General features: G+C 43.5%; 1 pseudogene; it reads right to left on the minus strand.

The window, feature by feature from the left end:
* Positions 1–194: 194 nt before the first annotated feature.
* On the minus strand, positions 195–21,143 carry LOC100774993 (annotated as a pseudogene).
* Positions 21,144–22,566: the final 1,423 nt, after the last annotated feature.

A 22,566-nucleotide genomic window follows, 5' to 3' on the forward strand; every position in this document is an offset into this window, starting at 1 on the left:
AAGTGAAAGTGAGAAAAAACTGGTTTCCTCTGGAGGAAAATCCAAATGTTAGTTCTGTGAATGTACATGTGTGTTCTTTTGAGAACTGGAGGAATGAGCTTGACCACGCTGTTGAGTCACTCTGTCAGTCTCAGAATGAGTCTGCTCCCCATGTTTGGGCTCAGCCTTGGGTAAAGGAGAGCAGGGGACAAAACTCATATCTGAGTGTCCCCTCCTCCTCCAGCCCCAGACATCTCAGTCTGCAGAGGACTCTTGCAATGAACGACCAAACCAGAGCCATCCTAGAGAAAAGGCCAAAAAGAGCACTGTGTGAGAACCTGACACCGTGACCTGTGCAGATGGCTTACACCGTCCCCTGAGAAGCTAACAAGCAGGAAGGTGCAATAACTCCACAGGCCCCAACAGGAGGAAGGGGAGACAACCGGCCCTGACCCCAGGTTAGCCAATTATCAGAGCTACAAAAACAACCTTTGTGGGCAAATCCATAGAAATATGGATTTATGCAGAGATAAATCCATAGAAACTTCCCAAACTCCCCCAAGTTCCTCAAGACACCCCAGCCAATCAGCTACAAAGCTGTGGCTTGAGCATAGGACACCTCAAAGCACAATCCCACAATGACACAGTTTCTCTAACAAGGCCATACCTACTCCAACAAGGCCACACCTCTTAAAAGTACAATCCCCTATGAAATTATGAGGGTCAATTACCACATTCTACCCCCTGGGTCCCATAAGCCTGTAACAATATCATAATGCAAAATGCATTTAGTCCCAGTTCAAAAGTCCCCAAAGTCTATCACTATCTCAACCATGTTTTAAATTTCAAAGTCTCTTCTGAGACTCATGCAATCTCTTAACTGTAAGCCCCTATAAAATCAAAGTGAAAAAGCAGATCCCATACTTCTAACATATAATGGCACAGGATACACATTGTGACTCCAAAACATAGGGAAAGGAGCACAGAGAGGAAAAACTAGACCAAAGCAAGATTGAAAACCAGCTGGGCAAACTCCAAACTCTGCATCTCCATGTCTGATGTCAAAGGCCCTCAGATCTCCAAATCCTTTCAATGTTGTTGACTGCAAGAGACTTCTTTTTCTTGGGCTGGTTTCACTCCCTCTTAGCAGCTTCCCTGGGAAGTAACCATGGCTCTGGCCTCTAAAATATCTTGGGTCTCCAAGGCAATGCAGGCTTCACAGTTCACGCAAAGGCCTCAATAGGCCTCCATGCAGAGAAAACCCTGACACATACCTGGCCTCAGTTGCTTTCCTTAGTAAAGGAGGAATATTCCAAAACCTCTGTTTTCTATCATAATTCTAAAGCCAGAACCACATGGCTGAAGCAGCCAAGTTCTGCCGCCTGCTAAGGCTGGAACATGGCCCCTCACTCAATTACATCTTCATCAGCTTTCTGTTTTTGATGGTGTCCTTCGATGCCTAAACTTCACTGTCCTGCAACTGGATCTGTAGACCAGGCTGGCCCCAAATTCAGAGGTCCTCTGCGTGCCCAGTGCTGGGATTAAAGGCTTGTGCCACCACATCCAGCTCTAAACTTTTCTTTAATTCCTTTGCACAAGTTAGAAATTTAGCTGGCTGGCACCTTTCTCTGAGGTCATCATGCCCTTTATTCCATTTCTTATCACCTTTAGTTCCTTGAACACAGAATTTAGCTCTGTTCCACTTCCTGGTGCATTTTTTTCTCTTTAGTCTGAACAATCTGTATTTTTCATTGCTCAGCTTGCTACTTTTTATTATAAGTCTTTAAGTGCAAGTAACAAGTCTCAGTGCAAACTTCCTGGCCAGGCCCTGAGATCTGTACCTTCCCCGGTGTTTCTGTCTGGTGCCCAACAACCCCAACCCCACATGGTAGGAAAAGCAGATCTGTCTCTGAGGGAAGACTGGAGGGTGTTACTGAAGCCCAGACTGTTCCAGAAAAGTGAATAAAATAGACACTTAAGTGCATGGAGGAAGATCTGTCCCGAGATTTATGTCCTCAGACTCTGAGCTACCACCTGAGATTCCTCTGGCACCACAGCCCACAGCAGTGAGGCCAGAGCAGACTGTGGACAGAGAGAGGGGCTCAGGAAGCCTCAGGCACACAGCAGCCCAGTGGCTCTTCCTTCTCTCTTCCTCTGTTCCCAGTTCTCAAGTCAGAATCGCCTTAGCTTTCCCATGGCCATATGTTATCACTCCTTAGGATCTAATCCAGTAACTTCAGACTGTTGGGTTCAGAGTTGATTGAAACCTGAGGTCACAAGGCCGGTGACATCCCTGAAATGCTATGTGGTCTTGGCAACCACCAGGCTCCTTACCTCTCTAGTTCCAGCCAGAAGAAGAGCAGACCCAGCATGAAGCCCCCGATTCTACTCAGCATCTTGTTCTGTGCAGATGTGGACTTTGCCCCTGAGAAAGGAAGCCAGGTCTAGAGGTTTTCAGCCCAAATTCTGTTTCCCCTTGGGACCTTGAGACACAGAGCTTAGAGACTGGGAAGAAGGCTGTTCTAGAAGAGCAGGAATTGAACACCCTGCTGATGTTGGAAAGCAATCAAACAGCAAGAGGGTCACAGCATGAAGAGACTTCATATGGCTGCCCTGAGCTGAGCCTCTGAGCTCTGAGGCTGCACTGTCCTGAGGGTGACAGAGCTAAGCAAAGTCAGAGCTGAGACTGGAGCCCCTGAGGTCAGCTGTGACCCTGTGCTTCTTCTTGTCCAACATCTCCATGAGCAGCAGCAGAAACATAACCCAGCCAGAGGCAGAGGCTGCAGCCAGGGACAAGCAGGTCCCTGGGCTGTGGTGACACTGGAAGGCTCAGAAGAGTGTGTGGTGGCCTAACTGCTTCCCAGGGGACCAAGGTCCTTGTAGAAGATCACACACCTACCCCTGTGAGCCATGCTGAAGGATAGCACAGCACAGACCAGTGGAAACTGTGTGGGCATTGAGAGCTGGCAGGTGGTAAGCCACGCCCCTCCCTGTGGGCGGGGATTCACAGGGTCAGAGAAAAATGACAGGGGCAGGTATGCCATGCCCCTCCCTAGTGGGCAGGGACACACATGGACAGGGCGTTCACACTCACTCCACTCGACTGTGACAGGGCTGGTCAGACTGGGATGCTCCACCTGGCAGGTGTAAACCTCTCCACTCTGAGGAACTGTCTCCAGCATCACCAGGATCTGGAAGGTCCAGTCTCCATTCTGGATCAGGTCTGTGGACATGACCCCAGCCTTCACCTCCTGATCATTCCGGAACCATCTGACTTCAATGTGGCCAGGGTAGAAGCCGCTCACAGAGCAGACCAGGAGGTTGTGGTGCTCCAAGGGCTGAGTCTTTGTCGGGTACACAGTTCAGCTAAAGGAGAAAGGGAGGTGATAATAAGTCATGAGGGCAGAGCTGTCCTCCCTGGTTGGCTGTCTGTCTGTCTCCTTCCACCCAGGGTGAAGGCCAGGGGGACTAAGATTCTAACATAGCTGTCCCAGGACTCAGGGTCTGTTTTCACACTTGAGCTGTCAGCTCCACTCCGTGAGAAATCACCAGCTGGAGGTGAACATTCAGGCCATGAGAAAAAGGCTCATCTCCCAGCTGTGGTAATTTCCCCATCAGCTAAATTACACACATGTGTCCCTAGGTTCTGTCTCTTCTTGTTGGAGAAGAAAGGTTTCCAGTCTCTATGTGAGCTGTATGTATGGTCTTGTTAAGGTCACAATTTTACTATTTATGATTTAAGGATTTATTTTGATACTAAAGGATCTTCAATTAAATTTTTGTTTTTTTTTTTGTTTGTTTTTCAAAACAGAGTTTCTTTGTGTAGCCCTGGCCATCCTGGAATTTACTCTGTAGACCATGCTAGCCTTGAACTCAAAGACTCACCTGGCTCTGCCTTCTGGTGCTGAGAGTAAGGACGTACACCACCACTGCCCAGCTTCAAGACAAATTTTCAAGGCCTAGACTTAACAGGGATAAACTTATAAAGTCCTAATTTTATAAAAGCTATTAAATTGTTCTAAGCTGCTGAAGGTAATTAAGACATGTAAGTTAGTGGTCAGTAATATCATAAATTATCAGATTTTTTAATCCATGTGCTTAGAAATACTCTCACGGTCATGCTAAGTACAATTAAATCCACTTACACAGACCAGCTCTAGTCAGCCTGCTGTATATTTCCTCAAGGTTAATCCTAAAGCAAGTAACTAAAAACAATTAGTTTGTTTAAAGACAGGTAGACTTGATACATGGTCTTCAAAGTCCTCAGAGATCTGCTAAATATGGCATGTTAAATATCTAATTACAAAGCTTCCCATGACAGACAGAAGTGACAGATCCTATAGGCAACTCTAAGTTCTCCAGGAAATCCACAGGGTAACAACACCACTGGGCAAGGTTCTGATAATGTTGACAGCTAACTATAGCTTTATGGGTTGGCTTGCCCCTCCCTGGAAAACTGCAGCTGCCTGCTCAGTCCACATTTTATATAAAATCAGGCCTCACTTTATAGAGCCATTAGGTCTGCCGCTGAGAAAGACAGACAGAACAGTTTACTTTGCTGGCTTCACACGGAAAGATAAACTCATAAAACAGGTCTCAATGTAACATCCTACTAACCCTCTACTTAAAGCACCTTGATTTGCAATGATTGACGTCATTAACCAACCATCTGTGTGCTGTGTTTCGTGGTATGAAAATAAAAGGTTTGAAGTTTAATTGAGACACGAGGACCTAAGGCAGTCATTTAAGCTGTATAAATGCAAGTTGTAAAGGCAGAAGGAGCCTTAGGAAAATACGAGATGTTTCAGATCTCTTTCCTCTCTGTGCGATTGTTACATTTAGACTTCAAAAGTTCAGAGTTTTTGGCGATGGTGGCGCACACCTTTATTCCCAGCACTCTGGAAGCAGAGGCAGGTAGATCTCTGAGCTTGAGGCCAACCTTGTCCTCAGGGGGAATTCCAGGACAGCCAGGGCTATGAAGAGAAACTCTGTCTCAAAACAAAACAAAACAAAAGTTCAGAGTTGTAACATTAATCAATGGAGTTCTGATAAACTATTAATCCTGCTCTACCAAAGTATTGCTAATGTCATCATAGTCACAAGCTCAATATTTTAAATTTCCTTGGTTGTTTTCTAAGTATAGTCTTAAAAGTGTTTCTCATGCTGGAAACATCTCTGCCCTATCTATTTATATCTATCTCTCTCTAAATATTTGTGTGACCCCTCTCTCTCTCTCCCCCTCCCTCTCCTTCTTCCTCTATCCTCTCCCTCCTCCCTCCCCTCTCTCTCTTTTCCCTTCCTCCCTCCCCCGTCCTCACCTCTCTGCAGCACAGTTAATAGCCCCACAATGGCATAGTTGAATCTGCAGAATGTGTCCACCTTGGCCGGCTTCTGCTCCAGGAAGCCCTCCTGGCTGCTCCAGTCAGTACTCGGCTTGGATCTTCCCAGCTTAGTCATTGCTTGGTTCTTGCCCATGCTGCTGTCAAATCACAAGTGTTCCTCCTGGTTGTAGATGTGTCTCTGAAAGTAACATGCCCACTGTCCCACTAGAGAAATGGCATTCACTTTGACTTGTTGCAAGAAACGTGCTGTGGAGACAGGAGTGTCACCTGCCCTAGTGGCTCTCTCTCAGGGACCAGACATCCCAAATCCATCAGTCCCTGTATGGGTACCCAAACCAGCAGGGCATGAACGCCCTGGACCTCCTCTGCCTACACTTTCTCTGCCTACACTTTCTCTCTCTCTCTCTCTCTCTCTCTCTCTCTCTCTCTCTCTGTGTGTGTGTGTGTGTGTGTGTGTATGAGAGTGTGTGTGTATGTATGAGAGAGAGAGAGAGAGAGAGAGAGAGAGAGAGAGAAGCCATAAAAGAAAAGGACCCTGACCCCAAATCTGGGAAAACCTAACTTCACTTCCAGAAAAAGCACAAATACTACACCCTCTCATTAGCCCACCCCTCCCCCATATCTTTAGTCCTTGTCTATGACCTCCAGCTCCCAAATGGGTGGAGAAGTTGATTGGACATTCTGTTTCCCACTCTTAGCCAAGAAAACAACTCTGCTAAGGCTGTTGAGATGGATCAAGGGTAAAGCCTTGGCCTTTCAAGCCTGAGAATCTGCGTTTGATCCCCAAAGCCCAACCTATAACCCTGTGATGGGGACACAGAAGAAGATCCAGGAGTCTCACAGGCTGCTAGCCTAGGCTACTCTGCTTGGTGAGTTCCAGACATATCAAAGTGCATGTCCCCCAAATTAAAACCTTCTGAAGAATGGCAGGGATGTCTCCCTCTGCCTTCCACTGCTCAAGGAGACAGGAAGTGTTGCTGCTTACCCACAGTCCATTAGAGAAGAACAGTCCGGGGGAGGGGGGTGTTAAAACAAGACAGAACAATCCTGCCATGGCCAACCAGAACAGACTGGTAGTGACACTTGCAATCAGTTCACATTCTCAAAGGCCAGCACCCAATGGGTGCATCGATGCTATTTCAGAGCCAGAGAGACCCGTGGAGTAAAGACTCCTTCTGAACCTGTGCCAATAATGTCCTGAGCTCAACCTGAGGGCTACAATGAAGACCACACAAAATCCTGCCCCCCGCTGTGCCTCAGCCTGACCCCCACCCCCCACCTCACACTCAAACCTCTTCACCCTTTCTAGAATAATCTGTCAAATGCTCCTTAGGGCTGGCTGAAGAGATCTATCCAAAATCCTTAAGGTTAAGTTTTCTTTATTCAGATAAACACCAGCCAAGCACAAGCCAAAGCGTGCCCAGAGCTGGCTAGCTAGCATGGCCAGAGAGAAGGGCTATTCATGTGTTCTTGGTCTTTTAAGAACTGTTCCCGAGTCACCTTAGACTTCCCCTCACCATGCCCTCAAGGGCGTGTCCCGGCACACCTGTCCGGGCAACTAGGAGGCAGGGCTACAGTGTCTCCCTACAATTCCCCTTTTAGTCTAAAAGAGGATTAAAACTTAATAGTGTAAAACATCCAAAATTATCAATCATAAGGTGAAATACAAGAAGATAGAATAATCTGCTATTGCACATCCTAACTATGTCTATTCCGGCTGAGCCCTAAAGTCATGTGGAAAGGGTATCTAACTTGAACACCTCCTTCCATTCCCAACTCTAAACAGTAAGAAAGTTCTTCCTAACTAGTCTTACACTACCCTAATAGATAATAATGGGAACGTGGGCGTAGCATCTTCTAAGTTACTTCCTGCTGAAATGGGACAATGGTAGCCTTGTGGGGTCCTGTGGAAAAAAATGTTAGTATAGTGAAAGTCTCTAATGGGTTATCTCCAGTCCATGTTAGATGGGATTTGCTTGATTGAAGATCTAGGTTGAAATCCTCAACTTGATTGAAGTTAGTACTCGAGGCTCTGGTCAGAGTGTCAGTCGAAACGGAGTAAGTTGAATCCAGTGCAGTCGGAGAGGTATGGCCCAATTCTTTTTCTGGAGCCTGCAGGGATTTTCGTCAGGCAGGTCTTCATTGGCTGTATGGGACTCAAACATAAGTGTCAGTAGAGAAATGTTTGCTTGCACATGTATGTGTACTGGGAAAGGCAACCATTGAAAAACGACAATTATGAGAGAGTGTAGGCCTTGAAAGAAAGAGCCAAGAAAAGACAAAGGTGTCCTCTAATTCCTCATTTATTCTGAATTACATCAATTGGTTTCTTGATACAACACAGAAACTTTAAAATTTTGTTAAATAACACGCTTGGATTTTAGAGGAGGAAAGCCAAATCCAACTCTAAATCCAGCATTGATTTAATTGAATAGGGACTAGGAAATGAAGAGAAATAAAGTTATTTGAGAGACAGCTGTAAAGTTTACCGTATGGCATATTCCTTTTGTTTGATGGTTATAGCTACCTTCTTTCCTTTAAGTATCTACCCAGGCAGTGTCCTTTGACTTCTGGAGGTGAGTTTTTCTGTGAAGATAAAAACAAAGCACTTCCCATTCCTTTGGGAGGCTTTCATTTGGTTCATGAGATACATCTCAGTAAATACCTGTCAGTCGTCCTTGTCGAGAAGGTTGTCTTTTTTAACTTGAATCTTGATTAACTTTCATGGTATCCAAAGATTTTCTTCTCCTGTGGAAACAAATGCAAAACCCCTACCCCAACGTAATACATGTCCAGGTTTCCATATCAAGATCAGCACATCTTTGAAGTACACTGTTTGATTCAGTTCAGCAATTTTTTTCCATAGTCCAGTGTCTTTCCACAGCTGTTTGTCCTTTGTCATTGGCTTTAAGAAAGTTTAGTGTCAATAAAGCATTATGCAATCTATGTTGGGGGGTTTTGACTTACCAGCTTGCCTATGGAGCATCTCCTTAAGCATCCTATTAGATCTCTCAATCACTGCTTGTCCTGTAGGGTTGTGTGGTATGCCTGAGACATGCTTTATGTTATAATATTTGAAGAACTGTTCCATTTTTGTGGAGACATATGCTGGAGCATTGTCAGTTTTTATCTGCGACGGTATGCCCATAACTGCCATCACCTCCAGTAGGTGTGTAGTAACGGAATCAGCTTTTTCAGAGTTGAGAGCAGTAGCCCATTGGAAACCTGAGAATGTGTCAATGGTATGATGCACATATTTTAAATTTCCAAATTCTGTAAAGTGAAAGACATCCATTTGCCAGATCTCATTCCTCTGAAGGCCTTTAGGATTACAGTCTGCTAGCAGCAGAGTTTGGTTATAAAAGGAACAAGTAGGACAGTTTCTCACTGTCTCCTTGGCTTGTTGCCAAGTGATGGAGAATCCCTTCTTTAAATCTTTGCTATTTACATGATGCTTTTTATGAAATTCTGAGGCTTCTAGCACAGTGCCAATTAATAAATGATCAATCTCATCATTGCCTTGTGCCAGTGGGCCTGGCAGACCCATATGGGATCTGATATGTGTAATGTACAGTGGGTTACTTCTGTTTCTGGTTGTTTCCTGTAATTGTAAGAACAACGAGGTTAGTTCAGTATTATCAGGGACGAATTCTGCAGTCTCTCTGTGCAAGACGATTCTCTCCGCATATTGGGAATCAGTAACTATATTAATAGGTTCTGTAAAATCCATAAGCACCATGAGAATTGCATATAATTCTGCCTTCTGTACAGATGTATATGGACTTTGAACTACTTTACTTACCTCACCTGCTTTATAACCAGCCTTACCTGATTTGTTGGCATCAGTGTAGAAGGTAAGTACTCCAGAAATGGGAGTTTATCTTACAATGTGTGGAAGAACCAGACTGTCTTTTTATGAATTTAATTCTGTCTTTTTGGGGATAGTTGTTACTAAATGTTCCAAAAAGTCGGTATGAGCTATATGCCAATATTCACTATCCTTCCATAAGGAGGAAATTTCATCATTAGTTAAAGTTACTATAATTTCTGCTGTATCTTTTCCAGTCAGCTGACAAAGTCTTAGTTTACCCTTTAAAATCAAATCAGAAATCTTTTTTATATACATCTTTAACATTTTATTTTGTTTATATGGCAGAAATATCCATTCTAATATAGTGTCTTCCCTCTGCATCAGAATTCCAGAAGGGTATTCTCTGGATGGCAAGATAACCAGAATGCAGTCTAAATCAAGGTTTATCTGATCTACATGCACATCCAATATTCTGTTTTCTACCCATTGTAACTCTTTTTCTGCCTCAGCAGAAAATATTTGTGGACTGTTTAAGTCCTTATCACCTTTTAGCACAAGTTTTAAATGCTTTAAGTCATGTCCTTCTACACCAATAATCTGTAATTGAGAAATTTCTCCTAGTAGCTTCTGAAGACTGTTAAGAGTTTGATAACGGTCCCTTCTAATTTGCACCTTCTGTGGTCTAATTCTTTGTAAGTCTATCTTATATCCTAAATAGTTAATAGAATCTCCTCTTTGTATCATTTCTGTGGCTATTTGTAACCCCCAACGAGGCAGAACTTCCTTCACCATATCAAACATACGTTCCAAAGTTTCCTTATTGGAATCTGATAAAAGAGTATCATCCATATAATGATAAACAAGAGATTGTGGAAATTTTTTACAAATTATTTCCAAAGGTTGTTGTACAAAGTATTGACACAAAGTGGGGCTATTTATCATCCCATGAGGTAAAACATTCCACTGGTATCTCGGAACTGGTTGTGAGTTATTAAGAGTTGGTACAGTAAATGCAAATTTCTCTCTATCTCTTTCTTGTAATGGTATAGTGAAAAAGCAGTCTTTCTGGTCAATTACTATGATCAGCCATCCTTTGAGTAATAAGGAAGGCTGTGGCATTCCAGGCTGTGGAGATCCCATAAGTTGAATTACTTTATTTATGGCTCTCAGGTCTGTCAGCATTCTCCAGTTACCTGACTTCTTCTTGATAACAAATACAGGAGAATTCCAAGAGCTGGTAGATTGCTCTATGTGACCAGCCTCTAGCTGTTCCTGTAATAACTTTTCTAGAGCCTCTAGTGTAGGGGAAGCTGTAGCCATGCCTACTTAGGGGCTGGCTACAGGTGTGCCGGACAGATTACATAGGTCCATAGGTCGATTGCTGAGGACTCAAAATCAGCAAATCATGACCTCGAATCTAGACTCCAATACCTAGAAGGCAGTTTCCATGCCATCCAGATGCTGCCTAAGGATGATCATATTAAAGACCTAGAAAAACATGTAAATGAGCAGTTAGAGCAATTTACAGATTCACTAACATGCTTGGAATCTTTTATGATTAAGGATATTGAAACTTTTCAAAAGGATATCATTACTAGGCTTAAAGATCATTGGGATGCCTCAGAAGCAGAATCACTCCAATCCCAGGCACGTACTCCACCCAGGTGGACTATTCTTCTAAGGTTGTTATTCATACACCATTAGTGTATCCAGCTACCATGGTAGAAAAGCCAGCTTCTAAGAAACATCCTCATGGATGGATGGCTTATGAATGGCAACCTATACAGCTGAAGGAACTTAAGAATATTAAAGAATCAGCTATCTCATATGGTCTCCATAGCCCATACATAAAACAGCTATTACATTCATGGGCAACCTTTAACAGGGTGACACCCACAGATTGGGAATGATTGGTAGCAGCTGTACTTGAGAATTCATGCCAAATCCAGTGGAAGGCATTAGTAAGGGAAGAGGCAAAGTTCCTTGAGCATCAGGGCATAAAGGAAGGTTTTGAAGCCACTCTAGATAAGTTTCTTGGTCAGGGTATTTATGCTGACCCACAGGTTCAGGCTGAATATGATGACGATATACTGTCTCTATGCAGGAAAGCAGCATTAAATGCCTGGGATAAGGTCCGTGAGCCAGGAGAACGCCTTGAAGCTTATACCAGAATATAACAGGGACTTACAGAACAGTTCCAGGACTTCTTACAAAGATTAACTAGGTCAGTAGAATTACAGGTAACAGATCCAGAAACAAGACAATCAATTATATATACTATAGCTTATGAGAATGCAAACCCAATATGCAAAAGAATACTTTTGCCTTTAAAGATCAGATCAGCTCCGCTAGAAGAATGTGTTTTGTATGCATCCAACATTGACTATAATGTGCAAGATACTGGAGCTTGGGTAGGAGAAGCCATCTCCAAAGGTTTAAAACAGCAACAGGAAATTAAAAGGTCTAGAGGTGAGGATGTAAGGGCTTGGCAAGAAGAAGCACCTTACAGAGGTCAACATAGATACCAAGAGGCTAGAGGTTACTACTACTATAAACCAGAACCTTGGGTAGGAATAGTCTTCCCCTGGAGACCACGAAGGCTCCAGGAACCTAGATGTTTCAACTGTGGTAAAATGGGACATACTAAGAGAAATTGTAGACAAATGAATTCTAACAATGTCTCATACAGAAGGCCACTGCCTTCTGGATTGTGTAGAAGATGTGGTAAGGGCAGACACTGGACCAATGAATGTAGATCGACCAGGGACATACAAGGAAACCCCGTGGGGGTCCTCAAGAAGGCCCCCACATCGAGAAAGGTCGGGTCATTCCCAGTAGCAGTGGGAGATAATCTCTCACAGGAACAATAGATAGTACATTGCCTATTGTGAAAAATGATACTGCTCTAGATGGTAGTTTGAATAGTGATGAAGAATCAAGTGTGAATGGACAAAATGAGAAAAGCATATTTTGGCAAGCTTCTATTAATGATAAAAGGCCTCAGTTGAAAGTGAAAATTAATAATAGAGTTATTTCTGGCTTAGTAGACACTGGGGCGGATGTAACTATTATTACTCAAAAGTATTGGCCTCAGAAATGGCCTCTTAGAGAGGCAAATGTACATTTTTTAGGAATTGGAACTCTATCTAGAGTTCGACAGAGTGTTAACTCAGTGGTCTGCATTGGACCGGAAGGACAGAAAGGGATACTGAAACCATATGTTGCAGATATAGCTATAAATCTCAGGGGTCATGATCTCTGACAGCAATGGAATACTCAGATTAATATTCCTCCAGTGTCAGATACAAATTATGTACAATCTTTAGATAGTAGAAAAGATCTGGTAAGACGCTATGGAAAACGTTTACCAATCATCCATGCTGTACAGAAACTAGGTACAAATGATGGACCTTCAGAGGAACCAAAGGCCCTGCCATTGAAGTGGCTTACAGATGAACCAGTTTGGGTAGGACAATGGCCTATGACCTCTGAGAAGCTAGAGGCTTTAGAAAAGTTAGTACAGGAACAGCTAGATGCTGGACATATAGAGGAATCTACCAGTCCTTGGAACTCTCCTGTATTTGTTATCAAAAAGAAGTCAGGAAAGTGGAGAATGCTGATAGACCTGAGAGCCATAAATAAGGTAATTCAACCAATGGATTACTTCACAATTACAGGAAAATTAGATAGAGAAAAATTTGCATTGACTGTACCAACTCGTAATAATTCACAGTTAGGAGATATCAATGGAGAGTTTTGCCACAAGGAATGCTAAATAGTCCTACTTTGTGTCAGCACTTTGTACAGCAACCTTTAGAAATAATTCATAAGAAATTTTCACAATCTCTTGTTTATCATTACATGGATGATATTCTTTTATCAGATTCTAATAAGGAAACTTTGGAACATATGTTTGAAATGGTGAAGGAAGTTCTGCCTCGTTGGGGATTACAGATTGCCCCAGAAAAGATACAAAGAGGAGATTCTGTTAACTATTTAGGTTACAAGATAGACTTAGAGAGAATCAGACCTCAAAAGTTACAAATTAGGAGAGATCCTTATCAAACTCTTAATTTTCTTCAGAAATTATTAGGGGAAATTTCTCAATTGCAGACGATTATTGGTGTAGAAGGACATGACTTAAAGCATTTAAAAATGGCCCTTAAAGGTGATAAGGACCTAAACAGTCCTAGAATATTATCTGCTGAGGCAGAAAAAGAGCTACAATGGGTAGAAAACAGAATATTGGATGCGCATGTAGATTGGATAAACCTTGATCTAGACTGCATTCTGGTTATCTTGCCATCCAGAGAATACCCTTCTGGGATTCTGATGCAGAGGGAAGACACTATATTGGATGGATATTTCTGCCACATAAACAGAATAAAAAGTTAAAGACTATATAGAAAAGATTTCTGATTTGATTTAAAAGGGTAAATTAAGACTTCGCCAGCTGACTGGAAAAGATCCAGCAGAAATTATAGTAACTTTAACTAATGAAGAAATTTCCTCCTTGTGGAAGGATAATGAATATTGGCAAATAGCTCTAACTGACTTTTTGGGAACAATTAGCAACAACTATCCCAAAACTGACAGAATTAAATTCATAAAAAAGACCGTCTGGATTCTTCCCCATATTATAAGACAAACTCCCATTTCTGGAGTACTTACCTTCTACACTGATGCAAACAAATCAGGTAAGGCTGGTTATAAAGCAGGTGAGGTAAGTAAAGTAGTTCAAAGTCCATATACATCTGTACAGAAGGCAGAATTATATGCAATTCTCATGGTACTTAAGGATTTTACAGAAACTCTTAATATAGTTACTGATTCTCAATATGCAGAGAGAGTCGTATTACATATTGAGACTGAAAAATTTGTTCCTGATAATACAGAATTAACTTCTCTGTTTTTACAATTACAGGAAACTATCAGAAACAGAAGTAATCCTATATACATTACACATATCAGATCCCATACGGGTCTGCCAGGCCCACTAGCACAAGGCAATGATGAGATTGATCGTTTATTAATTGGAAGTGTGCTAGAAGCCTCAGAATTTCATAAAAAACATCATGTAAATAGCAAAGGTTTGAAAAAGGACTTCTCCATCACTTGGCAACAAGCCAAGGAGATAATGAGAAACTATCCTACTTGTTCCTTCTATAATCAAACTCCATTGCCAGCAGGTTGTAATCCTAAGGGCATTCGGAGAAATGAGGTTTGGCAGATGGATGTCTTTCACTTTGCAGAGTTTGGAAATTTGAAATATGTGCATCATACTATAGACACATTCTCAGGGTTCCAATGGGCTACTGCTCTTAACTCTGAAAAAGCTGATTCTGTTATTACACACCTGCTAGAGGTGATGGCAGTTATGGGTATACCTGCACAAATAAAAACTGACAATGCTCCAGCATATGTCTCTACAAAATTGGAACAATTTTTCAAATATTATAACATAAAGCATGTTACTGGTATACCACAGAATCCTACAGGACAAGCAGTGGTTGAGAGATCTAATAGAACACTTAAGGAGATGCACAACAAACAAGTTTGGAAGACTAAACCCCACAAACACAGGTTGCATAATGCTTTATTAACACTAAACTTTCTTAATGCCAATGAAAAAGGACAAACAGCTGCAGAAAGACACTGGACTACAGAAAAAACTGATTAACTCAATCAGCCGCTATACTTCAAAGATGTACTAACCTCTGTATGGAAACCAGGACATGTGTTACATTGGGGTAGGGGTTTTGCATTGGTTTCTACAGGAGAAGAAAAACTTTGGATACCATCAAAGTTGATCAAGAATCGGAGTGGAAAAGGAAAAACCTCTCGACGAGGACAAATGACAGGTATTCTACTAAGGTGTATCTCATAAACTAAATAGAAACCCCCCCAAAGGAAAGGGAAGTGTTTTGCTTTTATCTTCACAGGAAAACTCATCTCCAGAAGGCAAAGGACACTGCATGGGTAGATGCTTAAGAACAGAAGGTAGCTATAACCATCAAACAAAAGGAACATGCCATATGGTAAACTTTACAGCTGTCTCTCAGAGAATTCTATTTCTCTTTATTTCCTAGTCCCTATTCAATTAAACCAATGCTGGATTTAGAGGTGGATTTGGCTTTCCTCCTCTAAAATCCAAGTACATTATTTAACTAAACTTTAGCGTTTCTGTATTGTATCAAGAAGCCAATTGATGTAATACAGAATAAAAGAAGAATTTGGTGATTCTTTCCTGTCTTTCCTTGGATCTTATACACCCTCTCATAATTGCTATGCTCTCATGGTTGCCTTTCCCAGCATGTGTACATACACAAGCAAACATTTCTCTGATAACTGTTTATGTTTGAGTCCCACATAGCCAATGAAGACCTGCCTGACAGCAATCCCTGGACACCCTGGAAAGAGAATGGGCCACACCTCCTCGACTGCACTGGATCCAACTTGCTCCATTTCAACTGACACTCTGGCCAAAGCTTCGGATACTGACTTCAATCAATTTGAGGATTTTAAGTGAGATCTTCTATGAAGAGAATTCCATCTAACATGGGCTGGATACAATCCATTCAAGACTTTTACTACACTAATATTTTCTTCCTACAGGACCCCACATGACTATCATCATCCGATTTCAGCAGGAAGTAACTTGGAGGATGCTACACCCCCTTTTCCCATTGTGGTCACTTAGGATAGTGATAGCTTCCTATTGTTTTTAGTTGGGATTGGAAGAAGGTGTTCAGGCTTGGATACCTCTGTCAGATGTCTTTAGTGTTTAGTTAAAATAGATAGTTAGGATGTGACATAAGCAGATTGTTGTATCTTCTTATATTTTACCTTTATGATTGTTAATTTTGGATACTTTAAACTGTTAAGTTTTAATCCTCTTTTAGACTAAAAGGGGAATTGTAGGGGAAGCTGTAGCCATGCCTACATGGCTACCTGTAGCCATGGCTACAGGTGTGCCTGACCACGCTTGTGAGGGCGTGGTCAGGGTGACGTAGAGCGATACTGGGATGGGACTGCGTGCTCTCTTTCAGTTTCTATTTTGGGCTTGCTCTACAGACCGCTGCCACGCCGGCTGGCTAGGTCGCTCTGTAAGTAAGGCTTTTCCCTATTAAATACCCTTATATTTCTACCTGACTCTGTATTGGTAATTTCCCACTATACTCAAGTTTTTCAGAGGTCAAAGGCTATTGCCCTGTCCAGTCAGATTCATCTGTAAGCCATTTTAATGGCAGGCCCTTTGGTTCCTCTGAAGGCCCATCATTTGTATTTAGTGTCTATACAGCCTGAATAGTTGGTAACCATTTTCTATGGCATCTTACCCGATCCTTCCTACTATCCAGTGATTTTCTAGAATTCTTATCTGACATTGGAGGGATTTTAATTTGAATATTCCATTGTTATAAGAGATCCCTAACACAGAGATTTATAGCTATATCTGCCACGTAAGGTTTCAGTCTTCCTTTCTGTCCTTCTGGTCCAATGCAGACCACTGAGTTAACACTCCGTCGAACTCTAGATAGAGTACCAATTCCTAAAAATTGAACATTTGCCTCTTTAAGAGGCCATTTCTGAGGCTAAGACTTCTCGGTAATAATAGTTACATCAACCTCAGTGTCCACTAAGCCTTTAATAACTTTACCATTGATTTTTATTTCTAACTGAGGCCTAGAATCATTAATAGAAGCTTGCCAAAATATGCGTTTCCCATTTTTACCAGTCATATGTGATTCTTCATCACGATTCAAACTACCATCTAGAGCACTATCATTTTCCACAATAGGCAATGAACTATCTATTCGTCCTGTGAGAGATTGTCTCTGATGGCCACTGGGAATGACTGGACCTTTCTCGATGTGGGGACCTGCTGGAGGACCCCCTTCGGAGTTTCCCGATGTTAACAGATTCCCTTGCATGTCCCTAGTTGATCTGCATTTGTTAGTCCAGGGTCTGCCCTCACCACATCTCCTACATAACCCAGAGGGCAATGACCTTTCACGTGGGGAATCATTAGAATTTCTTTGCCTACAATTTCTCCTTATATGTCCCATTCTACCACAGCTGAAACATCTATTCTCCTGATCCTTTCGTGGACTCCTGGAGTGTGCTCTTCCTATGCGAGGCTCTGGGTCATGGTAGTGATGAACACTGGCCTCTCGATACCTGTGTGAGCCCCTGTAAGGTGCTTCTCCTTCCCAAGTCCTTCTGTCATTATCTCTCCTAATCTCCTGCTGTCTGTTGAAACCTCTTGGGACAGCTTCTCCTGTCCAAATTCCAGCATCTTGCATGTTACAGTCATGTGGTAGTATGCAGAACCCATTCTTCTAATGGAGCTGATCTGATCTTTAAAGGCAAAAGTATTCTTTTGTATATTGGATTTGCATTGTCATAAGCTAAGGTTTACACAATTGAATGTCGTATCGCTGAATCTGTAACTTGTATTTCTACTGCTCTGGTCAACTGGTCCAAGAAGTCCTTAAATGGTTCTCTTTGTCCCTGTTCAATTTTGGTATAAGCTTCTAGTCATTCTCCCGGCTCACGAACCTTATCCCATGCATTTAGTGCTGCCTTTCTGCATAGGGACAGCATATGGTCGTCATATTCGGCCTGAACCTGTGGGTCAGCATAAATACTTTCTCCTAGGATTTTCTGGAGGGGCGCATCAACCCCGTCCTTAATGGCCTGCCACTCTAGGAGTTTCCTCTCCTCTCTGAGTATTGCCTTCCATTCAATTTGGCAAGAATTCTCAAGGACAGCTGACACCAGTCCTATCCAATCTGCAGGTGTCACCCTGTTAAAGGTGGCCCATGAATGCAACAGCTGTTCTATGTATGGGCTATGAAGACTGTATGAGACAACTGATTCTTTAATATGCTTAAGATCTTTCAACTGGAGTGGTTGCCATGCATATGCTATCTGCCCCTGGGAGTGTCTTTTAGGTGGTTGCTTTTCCACCACCGTGGACGGGTAGACTAGAGGTGTGTCTGTGATAGCTTTAGAATGATTGAAATACCTGTTCAAAGTAGGCACCTCAGATTGGAGCGAGTCTGCTTCCTCTTCATCAAATCAATCCTTCAGCCTGGCCAGGACATCCTCATGGGAGGTTTTAATCTCATTCATCATGAGAGATTCAAGGGATGATATAGAATCCACGATTTGCTTCAACAATTCTCCTGTAAGGTTTTCTAGACAGTAATACATTCATCCCTAGGTGGCATCTGGGTGGCATGGAGATAGCCATCCAGAGATTGAAATTTAGAATCAAGGTTGTGATTTGCCTCAGCAATCGACTTGATAGACATTTCAAGTTTGTTATCCCTGTTCTGTAATTCATCTTGCAAGCTTTGAAACTCAGCTCTAATTCTACCATAGTCTCTCTCACATTTTCCAGTCATTGATTTAATGGCATTATCCGATTGTTGAAGCCTATTCTGGGTATCTTGTACCTTAGTAACAAAGGAATAGGAGAGAAAGACTATTTGAGTTTCTAGTTGGCTACAAATGTCTTTTAATTCATCATCACAGTCTGCTGCCTGTGTAGCCCTCAACGCTTCTGAAACATCCTTTAATTCATCATGGTCTGCAGCCTACTTAGCTCATAACAGCCCTAAAATATTTTTCAGTTCATCATGGTCTGTTGCTTGCTTGATCTGTAAGGCCCCTACAATATCCTGTAATTCATCACAGTCTTCCACCTGCTGAACCTGTAAAGCCCCTAAAATAATTTTTAATTCACCATGGTCTTCCATCTGCCTAACCTGTAAAGCCTCTAAAATGGAGCATCTCTCTGTTTTTATGTTATTATAAATGTGCTGCATTTAAGCTTGAGTAGAAGACAGATCTGCCTGCATCATATAAAACATAGAACAAAGCCTATCATCCAGTTTCTGTTCTACCATCTCCATAAGCATGTCATAAGTCATTCTTGTCCCTTCTAAAACCTTGTTACGCAAAGTTTGCATGTCCTGTAGGCGGGTGAGGAAATCAGCCTTCCCTTTGTTCCTGAGGAACGACAATATTCACAGCTAATAAGAAATATAAGCCAATATTCAGCAAGTCAGCTTGTTTCTCCAGCACTGAGTGCACATAAGGAGAGGAAAGGGCGACAGAAATTCAGCCACATTTACTGGTAATGTCATTTTCAGGTGCAGTAACTACATCTGACCAGCAGGTGGCATAGTCGCGTCTATTTCGAGTAGGATCCGGACCTTCCAGAAAATTTCTAGACACTAAGAAATTTTTAGACTGTACCTGGAGGGTATTTGTGTCAGGCAGGTGACCGTGTCCACAGCTAAATTTGAAAAGACTCAACCAGCAGCAGATGCATCCAGGGTCTGGTACAGCGGATGTCGGGCCGAGCCCGGGAAGCAAAGCAGTGGCAAAAGCCAAGGTGGGGACAGGAACAGCGGGAACCCGGACAGGAGCGCGAAGCTGCAGAGAGCATTTTCTGAGGATTAAAACTGAAAACCCTCGACTGTGCCAGCCAGGCGGCTCTGGAATTCAGGCCGCAGGCACACACACACAGCTAGATTTGAGCGAGGCTTTCCGGCCAGCAGCTAGGGTAGCTGCAGTGCAAATTGGAAAGTGCTACAGGGAGTAGCAAAACCTGCCAGGGTTCGCGGAAGCAGTTTGTGCAGGAAGGACCAGGGAGCTTAACTCACTGTTTAGCGGCCTTGCATTTTCCACAGTCCGCTCGGCGTCTGGGCTGTAAAGCAGAGGCCCGGAATGCAAGCTTGGAGCCCCTGCAGCGCAAGCCGGGCAGGTCTTGGGGGTTTGGTGGGTGCCAAGTAAAGAGATCGACCCGCAGTCCCTAAGGATAAGGTTTCTTTATTCAGATAAACCCCAGCCAAGCACAAGCCAAAGCGTGCCCAGAGCTCGCAAGCTAGCATGGCCAGAGAGAAGGGCTATTCACCTGTACCAAGTCACCTTAGACTTCCCCTCACCACGCCCTCATGGGCGTGTCCCAGCACACCTGTCTAGGCTACTAGGAGGCGGGGCTACAGTGTCTCCCTATAGATGGCCATGAGCCATCCTTCTCCAAAGAGGAGAAATTGACCTCTCCTCACTTCTGCAGCTTGAAATTCTGAAAGGTGACAAACCAAAGGGACATGGTCAAGAAACTAATCCCAGAATGAGAAATGTCAGGAGAGAAGGATGCGATCCTGTTGACAGAAACCAGCAGGGAGACTGGAGTGATGGAGGAAGCAGAGAAGCTCTCTGTCAAATCTGACCTGCAGAGAGGGGTGATGAGATTCAAACCTCTTTCATGGTCCCAGGCCAGGGAATGCAGGAGAAAAACTAAAATACGGGTATGTGAAAACGAAAACAAAATGGGCTCTAACGCTCCCCTGGTTCTCAGAAGAACAGCTCCCAGCTCACTGAGCCCATGGTCTCTAAGGCTGCCTTAGCTGCCCTGTACTCCCAGGGAGAAAGGGAACTGACACACCTCCCACCAGAACTTCCATATGGGAAGCTCTGCTTTCTTCTTAAAACAGAAACATACACAAAAAATGGAATCCAAACACACATATGCAATTATGTTTTTAAAGAGAAACATCTTTATCTGATATAGCTCAACACAATGAAGACCACAAGCCCTGTGCAAGCGGCTAATTTAACATCATGATTCATCAGTCTTCTCTAGGCCCTGAGGGAATGTGACACAAGGCTGGAGATGTTACTGGAAGAAAATGGCTGATATCCGGGGCCTCTCACACAGACCTGAAAGGAAACACACATCCAGACTTCTATTTGGGGAAATAGTTTGGATTTCATGGGAGGATGTGGTTAGTCACAGAAAATATCAGTAGAGTCAAGGGACTTGACCTGGACAGTGAGGATGTTGGCCCCTTCCTTCCCCCACCCCCAGCAGTTCAGCCCCTGAGGTTTGCACTTACATCTGGGGTCCCTGACCAAAGCCACCGAGGGCTCAGGGCCATCAGGGTCAGGACCACAGCTGCCACACAGGAGCCTCTGGGGAGCCAGGGACCCATCATGGTGGAGGATTGGATGGTGGTCTCCCACCCTGGAAACTATCTCCCGTCTCTGTCTATACCCAGGTCAGCGGGACCACGGGATTCTCTGCTTTGGTGCTGTGTTGAGTAAAGTCAGTGCTGGGGAGCCAATCAGTATCAGATGTGAGCAGCATTATCAGTTGCTAGCTAGAAATTCAGTATGAGGGTCCTCTTTGGAAACAGAAATTTCTTTTCTAGTTAGTGTTTTTAATACTTGTTCCAGTTGCAGTTGAAACATTAATCAGCCAACAGTGCTGAGTCAGCTCTGCTGTGGTTCGTAATTCATTCATCACTGTGAGCACTGGGGGAGCGCTCACCTCCTACACAGGGCTGTTGGCACGACTGTGTGTTTGAAGTTTGTGGGAGCAAAGGAGGTGACTGAAGATGACAGCAAGCCAGGAACCTTTAGCCTGGCACTTACTGCCCCTCAGCTTAATGATGGAGATGACAAAGGTGATGCCAGTTCATCCACTTCAGGTGAAGTCACCACCATCTCACGTTCCCTAGAGCTGGACAAGGCTGTGGTGCTGTGGACATCTCCAGGAGCAGCTTCCCCTAGTAACTGATGATGTGGCAGAATGTCGGAACCTGATTGGACATTGGAATCTGCACCTCTTCAGTTAGGGAAAAGTCTGACAAGTCATGGTGCAGTCCTGGCCTGTACTGGGGTGGCTGGCGGGTTGTGGGTGGAAGTGTTCCAGCCCTTCAGTAAAACACACTGCGGTCAGAGGCAGAACTGCTGTGGATGCTCAGGGAGGGAACTGGAATTCTCATAGCTGTGAAGATTATAACCCATGGGGAAGATTAATACCCCATAATTGTATGGGGATGTGTACCAGGCTCTCTTTTGTGCCATCAACCAGCTCCCAAATTATGACATGGAGACTTATTATTAGTTATGAATGCTCAACATATGCTCTGCTCTTATTTTAATCTGTTTCTATGTAACTGCATTTTGCCTTGAGGTATTTTACCTTTCTTTCTGTGTGTCCTACTTTCCTGCTTCATGTGTCTGGCTGGCAGCTGGTCCTGGGCGTGTCCCTGTTTCCCCTTTGTCCTCTCCAAGGAGGGAAGGGAGAGGAAATTGGTTCTGAGGAGCCACAGACTATGGCAGTTAGATCTGTGAGGCTTTCGTATCAAAGGCAATGGAGCCACAGCTTCTCTGTGTTGGTTTCCTCAGAGAGCCCCAGTGCCCAGCAGCTGATAGAGTCTGTGTGGCATTTACCTTAAGGTCCTTGGGGACAGTTGTGAAGACAAGGGCACTGCAGAATAGCTCTTGAAGGACTCCTGGGAGGCCACTGGCCCCACAAGATCCCTCACCTGGATGATACTGAGTACCTGCAGCCTTGTTCTCTGCCTCCAGTAGCAGCAGGTACCCTCACAGTGCAAGTCTGCCTGTCACCAC

The sequence above is a fragment of the Cricetulus griseus genome (assembly GCF_003668045.3).
Source record: "Cricetulus griseus strain 17A/GY chromosome 1 unlocalized genomic scaffold, alternate assembly CriGri-PICRH-1.0 chr1_0, whole genome shotgun sequence".
Taxonomy (NCBI): Eukaryota; Metazoa; Chordata; class Mammalia; order Rodentia; family Cricetidae; genus Cricetulus; species Cricetulus griseus.